Below are 11,315 nucleotides of genomic sequence, written 5' to 3'. Positions count from 1 at the left end.
AGGTGGGGTATGAGTTGGAGATCCTTATCCATGTCTCCTGTTGGGTCATGGATTGTAAAATGTTCCTTGACCAAGCTGGAGAGAACTCTGAGGAGGGTACTGTATTACAAGTGTGTTGCTCCCAGGTTTCATCATCTGGCAGAGGTGACCAGGCATCTAGCCTGGATTAAAGTGTCATCTAAGTTGCCATCAGAAGTTAGGCTATCCAATTGGGATAGCCCCATCACTTTACCTAGTGATGGGGTGATGGCCTGAATCACGAGCTTTGTGAAATTCTTCAAGGTAAGCCCCAGGACGATTCTTGGTACGATATTGGCTGCCACTTTACCCACTAGCCGGAGTGTAACTGCTATTTTTTGCTTGTCATCTTTGAACCCTATGTCTATCAAAGGTTTGATAATTGCCAGGTATGTATGAACATCATACTGTTCGAGGTTGAATTTGGGCAATTGCACTTGAGGTTTGGTTACCATTTTGCTGGTATTTCCTGAATGCCTTTCTTGTATGCCCGGGTCAAGAACCACCGTTGTCCACCAGTGTAATGTTAGGTGTTTTAGGGTCAGCTTCCCCTCCCTTTTATGCCTAGTGTGTAGCTGGGTTCTCCTTCTAGACCAGAGCTTAGACAAATAAGAGAAAGGCACGGCACAAAAACTCAAGGCAACAACCTTACACGTGTAGCCTATTGTCAAATTCTACAAGTGGAATGGGCAGATGTCACAAGAGTAATTATTTTGGGCAATTATAAACCTTATGTCTATATTGTGGGGAGTGGTATCATGCAGGATATTATTTGGGACAAGATCAAGCACAAAGTGAATAGCACATTTGTTAATATCAGGAGTCCTAGGGCTGAGAAATCAATCACTGTTGCTCTTGGGTAGTCTAGACTTTAATCTGTTTAATCAGAGTTCATTTTCACTAGGGCCAAGGCACTGTTATCACTGTTGAGCTGTCTGCTTGAGTTCACTGTTACACTGTTAATCATTATTTTGGTACTGGAAGCCCTGATTGGTCTTAGCATGAGGCTGCATCACTGTGATGGAATTATGTTCACTCAGACATTTTATTCACTGCTCGGCCGTATTTACTGTCTTGCTGTTACCTTTCTTTTACATTAACAATAACAGGTTTTATTTACGAAATCCCGTGTTTCTAGTAACTCACTGCTCAGCCCTCGCTTCACTGTATCACTATCACTGCACATTCACTGTCATTCACTATCAGGACTGGGCACGGTAGCAACCAGAAAAAGGGTGGTGGGGGACAGCTCAGCCTGGCTACTGACATGGCCGAGTTCTGCCAGAGACCTCTTTTTTCAGGGGCCACGGGATCACTCGTACTGGAGTCCTCTCTCGTCCGGGAGCCCCGCACTGTCAGGGCTCGGGGCTGGAGTCTGGCTCCCTGGACTGGAGCCGAACAGCTGCCTGAAACATTCACTCAGGCGCCTGACGGAGGACGAGGGTCCCCTGTGTCGAGGTGTGGGGATGTCCCACGCAAGGGTCTACGGGATGGTCTCTAGGCCCTGTGGGCTGCAGTCTCTGGTGGTCGGTGATGCTGTCTGGAGCTGGCTTCGGCGTTGGCCTCTGTTGGGGTCCATCAGGCGAGGCCCCTCAGAGACTGGCTGTAGATAGGAGAGCCCGGTGGGGGTCACAGGGCCTCTCCAGCAGTCCTCAAGGCTGGGACCTCCCTCTGGATAGTAGTTCGTGGAGGGAAGGTAGCACCTGACTGAGGAGCAGCTACTGGCTGTCTCCTCTCCTAGAGCCCGGCTACTGGCCTTGGCCTTCTAAGGGCACGGCTGCCAGCCTTTGCAAGGGACCGGCTACTGGCCATGGCGTCTGTGGGTAAGCGCCTGCAGGCCGACTCTAGGGCACCTTTGGAGCGGATACTGGCCATCTCCTGATTACCTCCAGAGCAGCTACCAGCCGTCTCCTGCGGGAGGGTCGAGCGGTTACCGGCCGCCTTTTGTAGGGCACCTTCGGAGTGGCTACCAGTTGTCTCTTGTAGGGCACCTTCAGAGCGTCTACAGGCTGTCTCCTGATTACCTCCAGAGCGGCTTCTGGCCGTGTCCTATAGGGGGGTTGAGCGGCTACCAGCCTTCTCCTATAGGGTGGTTGAGCAGCTACCGGCCATCTCAGTGGTGCTACCTGGAGCTAGAGTAATAGCTCCACCCCGATCCTGTCGGTGGTCAGCTTGCCCGAAAGCTAGTCTCTCTTTCCTGCTATGGTGGCGGCGGGAGAGTTCCAGGTCATAGGGCGTGCAGCCCAGGCGGACCTAGGTCCCTGTTGCCCGGATTCAGGTCACACTCCGTTTGCCTCTCCATAGGCTCCTTCTGGGGGTGTTGAGATGCCCTCAGCAAAACTATTTGGCATTTTATCACTATCTTATGGAAAAAAGTCACGTCTCTGTGACTGGAGGTTGTAGACTTTGGTGTTGTACGTGTGGTACACTGGCTGCAGGTGTTGGAGGAGGACATGCCAGGCTGTGGTGGCAGGGTTTTCATCCAGCTGGGCGTCTCAGGTGACGAATAGGGTGGTTGGGTTGGTGGAGGTGCGGAGGAGTCGTAGGAGCTGGAGGGGACCATGGACTGGGTGTTTGTGTCTGAAGGGCGGCATCCATATGGCTCGGCGAATCATCATGCTGGTAGGTGTTGTCTGCTGTAGTGGGCTGTACTGAATGCTGGAGATGCCCAAGGATTGTGGGGTTTTATGCCAGAGTGATGTGGCGTGAAGTCCCTGGGGAGTGTATGTGGCTGGGATTTGTGCTTGGTGTAGCAAGAGTGTGAGATGATTTAGGGTAGGAGTCGAGTGTGATTTTGCAGTGAGGTGGGTGGTGTGGGAGTGTGGGTGTATCAGGCAGGTGGGCAGGAGAGGCGGCTGGAGTGTGTGATGGTTGTTTTAAGGAAGGGTATAGGAGGTGATGTGGGCGTGCGGTGTCGGAGTGTTTGGGAGATGGGTGGGGTGTGAGGGGGTGGACGTGTGATGGCGGTATTGGGGGTGGCGCGGGGCGCTGGGCAGGGTGTAGGCCTGGTGGGTGGTGGTGTCGTGGGTGTGTGGGCAGTTCTGGGGGGTAGGGTAGGGACGATTGGACAGGTGGGGGCTAGAGGGTGAGGGAGAGGTCCGGGCTTGGTGGTATTGGTGAATCCTCATGTAAGGTGTGAGGCAGCATGGCGGGGGGTGAGGTGGAGGTGGCGAGGGAGGGGGAGGAGAGAGACAGTGAGGGGGAGATGTAGCAGTCATATGAGGTAGAGGGAAATGGAGCGGGGGAGGTGGGTGGGATGGGGCTTCAGGCGGGGCGGAGGATGTGGGGGTGCGAAAGGGGTGTATGTGACGGTTTCTGAGAATGCAAGGGGTGCTGTGATATTCAACCATCACTTGTTAAGGGTTGGGGACGTCGGTGATGGTAAAGGGTCCCGTGAACTGTGCCACAAGCTTGTGGAGGGTAGGGAGCTGCGCTATGATGACAGTGCCTCCCGGCTTGTATTGGTTAGAGGCGGTGTCAGAGCGAAGGTCCAGGTTATTCTGAAGATGGGATAGTTGCCGCTTAAGGTGGTGGAGGGGGTCAGATGTGGTAGAAGAGGTGGGGTTCTGTAAGTGTTGTTGAAGGGGTAGGAGAGGTGTTTTACCAAACACTCATTCGCAGGATGAAATGCCGTCCTCTCGGGGGAAAGTGTTTATGCCCCATTGCACGATTTTGACATGGGGGGGCCAGTCGTTGTCTTTGGTGGCTTCTATCGGGGTGTGTAGTTGGTTCACTAGTGTATGATGGCTTTGTTCGCAGATAGCATTTCCCTGGGTCCATGTAGGGGGTAGCTCCTCCAAGATTATGCTGGTGAACTCTGGTGTGTTGTTGGAGTGGATTGCCTGCAGGATGCCAAAGTTGGGGAAAACATGTAGAATCAGGGCGTCAGCGACTGTGACAGAATGGTGTTCCTTTGCCAGGCAGACTATGATGAATTTTGAGTACGTATCAACGAAAGTGATGACGTACCAATAGCCTGATTTCGGAGGTAGGGGTCCCACTACATCAATCGCCAATAACTGCCAAGGTTTGTGGTCGGTAATGTGTCCTGATGGACAGGCGGTGTGGGTGATGTCTTTACCCAAGGCGCACATCCACCAGGACTGGATAATATCCGTAGCTAGGGTGGAGGGATTGGGCGCCCAGTAAGTGTCGTTAAAGAGACTGATAGGTTTGCCAGTTATCAACCCATTGGATCCCAGGGGTGCTGGGCGAGACACGGCACTGGGTGGGTACTAAGCCCACCGCCCTCTGCCTCCCGGATCATAGTCGTAAAGCTAATGGGTCCCTAGCCGGGGGTTCCCTACTTTATAAAGACTTGAAAAATCCCAGTTCTGTCCACTATTCCGGACACTGGGCTCCAATGGGTTAAAGACCTGCAGAAGTTTCTTTGTGCCCAGGCAGATTTTGTTGTAGGTGTTGTTACATAGCCTATGATTTCATCATCCTTTGTGTAATTTTAACGCACAGTATGCTGCATGTTTGATCACGAGCGTGTTCTGCCTCAGTCCCCCCCTTCTACCGTTATAGTAGAGTAAGTCGTTCTCTCTGTTGTCCAGAGCGGGATTGTCAACTCTATGTCCCCATGGCTTCATTTGCGCGTCCTTATTACAAGTTGTATCAAGCTCTCCTGGCTCCTATATAATGAGCTCAGTCTCTGCATCATGGCCACTTAGATCTGCTCCTCATTTTGTTCACATCTCTGTCCTCCCCTGTACAATTATTATTATTGTGAGTGCTCAAGAAATCTCCAAACATCTAGCAGCTGTGTGTAATTTGAGTATAACTGTTGTTGTATTTTTTCTTGTGCTGTATAGCATAAGGTTAATTCTTAGGCCTAGTGAGGTTTTGATTAATGTTGGGTTGTGTCAGTTATTTTTGATAATAGTTTGTATCTGTAATTATTTATCTGGCATTCACTGAGTATTATCTGGTATCTCATTTTATCAGGGCTGACTTAGATAAATTTACTCTTGCTAATTTCGTGTTAATAGAGGCTATTGCAGTTAACCATATATTTAACCTGTTTATTTGCCATTACATTATCCTTATGAGTCCTGAATGTTTTGTTGTTAGTTTGTGCATTAAACTTTAACTTGTAATTTTACCTAACTCTTGTTTTGAACCTGGAACTTTACGGGACAGTAGTGACTCTTCGTATTCTCACTTAAAGTGTACATTATCTTTCTCTGTTCCGTAACATAAATTTGGCGACCTCATATCAGGATATTCAGGATATTATCATAAGGATATTGTTTGATATTTTGTGACTGTGATATATTCATGATGGCTACTATTTCTACACTTGATGAAGCCAAAGATTTTTTGTCAAATGTGCAAACAGTGTGTGATATAGAAAACAGAACAAAGAATGAACTTAAGATTGTTGCTCAACAATTGGGATTTGTTGTTCGCTCTCATCAGTCTAAAGATCAAATTGTTGCCATGATTAATGAAAGCTTGTTTAATGTAACTCCTCCAAATGAGCAAACGCAGATTGAATTAGCTAAGTTACAGCTAGCCCTGCAGGAGGCTCGTGTGAAGGAAGCTGAATTTCAAGCACAAGCTAAGGAGGCTGAGGCACAAGTTGAAATTGCTAGGATTCAGGCAGACCATGAGTATCGCATGAAACAAGGTGGAACTGGATCATCTAGCTCTGATGATTTTGATGTGCCTAAAAATGTTAAACTTGTCCCTCCTTTTAATGAATCTGATTTAACCAAGTATTTTCAGTTGTTTGAGAGGGTAGCTACAGGTTTTAATTGGCCTAAGGAGTATTGGCCAGTACTCCTTCAAACTGTTCTCACCGGTAAAGCTCAAGTGACTTATGCATCTTTGCCTCAGGATCAGTCTGATAATTATGATGTAGTTAAGAGCTTGATTCTTAAGGCCTATGAGCTTGTTCCTGAAGCCTATAGAGTAAAATTTAGGTCAACTTACAAGCAAGATAAGCAATCCCATGTTGAGTATGCAAAAATCAAAGAAGATTTGTTAGAGCAGTGGTTAAATTCTAAGAATGTGGATTCTGATTTTGACAAATTTAAGCAGATGATTTTGCTGGAGGACTTCAAAAGGTGTATTTATAAAGATGTAAGCCTATATCTTGATGAGAAAAGAATAGATAATATGTCTGATGCTGCAGTTTTAGCTGATGAGTATGTTCTCACTCACAAGAGATATTCTAGAGAAAAAGGGAAAGCTGAGAGTAAGTACGTTGCCTCTACTCAGAGTACAGGTAACAGGAAAGAGAATAAAGATGATGTTTCTCAGGAAGTAAATACCAGCTTCACCTCTAGATTTCAGAAAAGTAAATGTACTTATTGTAGTAAGCTTGGTCATACTACGGAGAGATGTTTCAGGAGACAGCGTGATGTGAACAAAAAGGAGTCTTTAAATATTCAGTCAATTGGTCTAATGTCCACTCTTGAGAGTTCCCAGAATTCTTTAACTGAGTTAACTGAACCTGCTTTGAGGGGTAACTTAAATTCTCATGATGGAGCTCCTCTTTTGAGCAGTAACGTGGGTGACACTCTCAAGAGTTCATGTGCTAATTTCCTGTCTGATGGTTTTGTCAGTCCTCTGGACAGTAATGACAGGAAATCAGTTCAAATATATCGTGATACAGGTGCTTGCCAATCCCTTATGCTGACCAGTGTTCTAGGCTCTAATGTTAATTCCTCTGATGAAACTGTAATCTTACAAGGTGTAGGAAATAATTACTTCTCTGTCCCTCTGTGCAGAGTGAATTTAGAGTCTGGTTTTGTTAATGGTTCTGTTATGGTTGGGTTGGTTGAAACACTCCCAATGTCAGGTGTAACTTTCTTACTTGGAAATGATATTGGTGGAAGTCAAGTGTGTCCAGCTCCTCAGTTGTCTAGTGAGCCAGTGGCTGCGTCCCAGGATTGTGATGTCCCTGATGTGTTCCCTGCATGTGCTGTCACTAGGGCTAAGTCTAAAGTTACTGGTGATTTAGAGGATAATGATGATGATGATGTTATCCTAGCTGACACTTTTCTTGCTAATTTGGACTACTCACCAGATGAGGCAGTACCCCGTAGTGTTGATAATTTGTCTCGTCAAGAGTTGGTTGAGTTGCAGGTTGCTGACCCTGAGTTGAAAGGTCTAGCTAACTCTGCTTACAGTGAAGAAGAGTCAACTGGTGCTTCTACTTGTTATTATGTAAAGTCAGGAGTACTTATGAGGAAGTGGAGACCCCCAACAGCATCAGCCGACTGTGAATGGGAGGTTGTACATCAAGTTGTCATCCCTCGTGTTTGTAGGCAGGATATCATTCGAGTGGCTCATGATTCCAGTTTGGCAGGACACCTTGGAGTGAGGAAGACTGTGGCACGCATTTTGAAACAATTCTACTGGCCAGGTATCTTCAGGGATGTTTCCTGGTATTGTAAGTCTTGTCACACCTGTCAAGTTGTGGGGAAGTGTAATCAGACCGAAAAGGTTGCACCTCTAGTTCCCATTCCTCCTTTTGAGGCGCCTTTCACCCGTGTGTTGGTGGATATTGTGGGCCCTCTTCCTAAGACTTCTTCAGGATTTTCTTATGTGTTGACCATGATTGATATGGCTACTCGTTATCCTGAAGCCATTCCACTTAGAAATATCTCAGCAAAGAACGTGGTTAAGGAAATGCTGGGGTTCTTCACAAAGTTTGGTCTGCCTAAGGAGATACAGTCAGACCGAGGAAGTAATTTCATGTCAAATGTTTTCAAGCAGTCTCTGAAAGAGTTGGGCATCACTCAGATCACGTCTTCAGCTTACCATCCCCAGACCCAAGGAGCGTTGGAGAGATATCATCAAACACTCAAATCGATGCTCAAGAAATACTGTTTGGAACACCAGAAAGACTGGGACAAAGGTCTTCCATTTGTTGTATTTGCCGCAAGAGAATCTCCAAATGAATCACTGGGCTTCTCACCTTTTGAACTACTGTTTGGCCATGAAGTAAGAGGACCCCTTAAGTTACTCAAGGAATGCTGGCTGTCGGAGGAAGATGACGTCAACCTGTTGGAGTATGTGATGAATTTCAAAGAACGGCTGTCCACTGCTTTACAGCTGGCGAGAGAGAATTTAGGAGCTGCTCAGGAGAAGATGAAAACTTGGTATGATAAGAAGTCCACGTTACGCCACTTTCAGCCAGGAGATCAGGTTTTGATTCTGCTACCAGTTCATGGGCAACCTCTTCAAGCCAAGTTTAGTGGCCCTTATTTCGTGGAGAAGAAACTCAGTGATGTCAGCTATGTCATCGCCACACCAGATCGTAGAAAGAGCAAGCAACTATGTCACATCAACATGCTAAAGTTATATCACAGGCGGGACGAAAATAATCCAGTCTGCACTGTAGCTGTTCCACCCGAGTCTGCAAGTGAAGCTCTCCCATGCAGTATGAGCCTGAGTGATAGTTTGGGGAAGAATCCTGATATCATGAATGATCTCCAGACTAAGCTTTCTCATCTACCACCCAAGGAAAGGCAGGAGTTTTCGGCATTACTGCAGGAGTACCCGCAAGTGTTCCGTGCTACTCCAGGAAGAACCACTGTGTTGATGCATGATGTCGATGTTGGAGACGCAAAGCCAATTAAATTGCCTCCTTACCGTGTGAACCCAGTGAAAGTTCCTCTCATCCAGAAGGAGCTTGGCTACCTGTTGGACCACAAGATGATTGAGCCCTGTCAGAGCGAGTGGAGTTCTCCTGTCACTCTAGTCCCTAAGCCAGGTGGGTCACAGAGGTTTTGCATCGACTACAGACGTGTTAATCAGATAACCAAAACAGACACTTACCCTCTCCCTCGTGTGGAAGATTGCATAGACAAGATCGGAAAGGCTAGGTACATAAGTAAGTTTGATTTGTTAAAGGGATACTGGCAAGTACCTATGACTGAACGTGCTAGGGAGATCTCATGTTTTGTAACACTAGGAAAGGCTTTTGCATGTTCTGTAATGCCGTATGGTATGAAGAATGCACCAGCCACATTTCAGAAGCTCATGAATGTTGTAACAGAGGGTTTGGCAGGGTGTGTTGTTTATATTGATGATGTATTAATCTTCAGTGACAACTGGAAAGATCACCTATGCCATGTCAGTAAATTTCTTGACCGTTTAGTTCATGCTAATCTTGTAGCTAATTTATCAAAGTGTGAGTTTGGTCAAGCTAAAGTTCAGTACCTTGGGTATGTAATTGGTGATGGACATGTTGCACCACCAGGAGCTAAGGTTCAGGTTATAAGTGATCTTCCCAGACCTAAAAGTAGGAAAGAGCTACAAAGATTTTTGGGAATGGTAGGTTATTACAGGAGATTTGTTCTTAACTTTTTCTATTCTTGTATCACCACTTACAGACCTACTGAAAAAGGGAGTTGAATTTGTCTGGACCGATAACTGTGAATCCTCTTTCAACAAACTTAAAGCTATTCTATTAAGTCAGCCAGTGCTCGCTACTTCAAATTTTGCTAAGCCTTTTAAGATGGCTGTTGATGCAAGTGATACAGGAGCTGGGGCTGTTTTGCTGCAAGAGGATGATCAGGGTATTGAACATCCTGTATCTTATTACAGTAAGAAGTTCACTCCACCTCAAAAGAACTACTCAACTATTGAGAAAGAGCTTTTGGCCTTGATTTTGGGTTTACAGCATTTTTCATTTTATTTGTGTTCTGGTTTTGACCCCATAGTCATTTATACCGATCATAACCCACTGAAATTCCTTAGTAAGTTTAAAGATAAAAATCAGAGATTGACAAGATGGAGTCTACTTCTTCAGGAGTATTCATTAGACATACAACATGTCAAGGGGAAAGAAAATGTTATTGCAGCTTGCTTATCTAGACTTTAGACAGATTGTTTTAGAGTAATAAGAAATTTCCTTTGTAAATTTCTTTTTCTTTGTGGGGAGGTGTTACATAGCCTATGATTTCATCATCCTTTGTGTAATTTTAACGCACAGTATGCTGCATGTTTGATCACGAGCGTGTTCTGCCTCAGTCCCCCCCTTCTACCGTTATAGTAGAGTAAGTCGTTCTCTCTGTTGTCCAGAGCGGGATTGTCAACTCTATGTCCCCATGGCTTCATTTGCGCGTCCTTATTACAAGTTGTATCAAGCTCTCCTGGCTCCTATATAATGAGCTCAGTCTCTGCATCATGGCCACTTAGATCTGCTCCTCATTTTGTTCACATCTCTGTCCTCCCCTGTACAATTATTATTATTGTGAGTGTTCAAGAAATCTCCAAACATCTAGCAGCTGTGTGTAATTTGAGTATAACTGTTGTTGTATTTTTTCTTGTGCTGTGTAGCATAAGGTTAATTCTTAGGCCTAGTGAGGTTTTGATTAATGTTGGGTTGTGTCAGTTATTTTTGATAATAGTTTGTATCTGTAATTATTTATCTGGCATTCACTGAGTATTATCTGGTATCTCATTTTATCAGGGCTGACTTAGATAAATTTACTCTTGCTAATTTCGTGTTAATAGAGGCTATTGCAGTTAACCATATATTTAACCTGTTTATTTGCCATTACATTATCCTTATGAGTCCTGAATGTTTTGTTGTTAGTTTGTGCATTAAACTTTAACTTGTAATTTTACCTAACTCTTTTGTTTTGAACCTGGAACTTTACGGGACAGTAGTGACTCTTCGTATTCTCACTTAAAGTTTACATTATCTTTCTCTGTTCCGTAACAGTGTGCAGGTGCTGGAGGGTGTCGAGGGCGGCATCGGGGGCGAGAATGATATGCCCAGACGGAGTGAGCAGGTGGTCGCCCTGGCAATATAGGTTTTTGAAGAGGTGTTGGGAAATCCATGGAGGGTCATTCCTTACGATGCCACTGTTGGAGGAGATCTGGCTCTGGTTGTATGGCACTGATGTGGAGCTGGGAGAGAGCATCTGCGTTTGTATGGAGTTTGCTGGGGTGGTAGGAGATCTCATGCTTGAACTCCTCTAGTGTCTCGTGTCATCTGATGAGCTAGGTTTTATGAGTGTCAGACTGCCGCAGCCATTAGAGAGAGTGGTGATCGGTAATGATGGTGCCTTGGGTAACCCCCTGAAAGATCTGCCCAGACGATGCCCAGATACTCCCTCTTTGTCGCGGCATAGTTTTTTTCTGCCTGGTTGAGGGTGCGGCTAGCACAGGTGATGATGTGTTCACGGCTCTCTTGGACTTGGGTTAGCACAGCGCCTATTGCAATCAAAGAGACATCGGTGTAGCATCAGAATGGGAGGGAGTAGTCGGGGAAGGCCACGACTGGGCAGAAACGAGTTTGTCCTTGAGTTGTTGGATGGTGGCTCGTT

Source organism: Coenobita brevimanus, chromosome 43 (genome assembly GCF_032717465.1).
Source record: "Coenobita brevimanus isolate Jiangsu-jjx chromosome 43, ASM3271746v2, whole genome shotgun sequence".
NCBI lineage: Eukaryota > Metazoa > Arthropoda > Malacostraca > Decapoda > Coenobitidae > Coenobita > Coenobita brevimanus.
The sequence above is the reverse complement of the archived record's forward strand: the minus strand, read 5'-3'. Positions refer to the sequence as shown.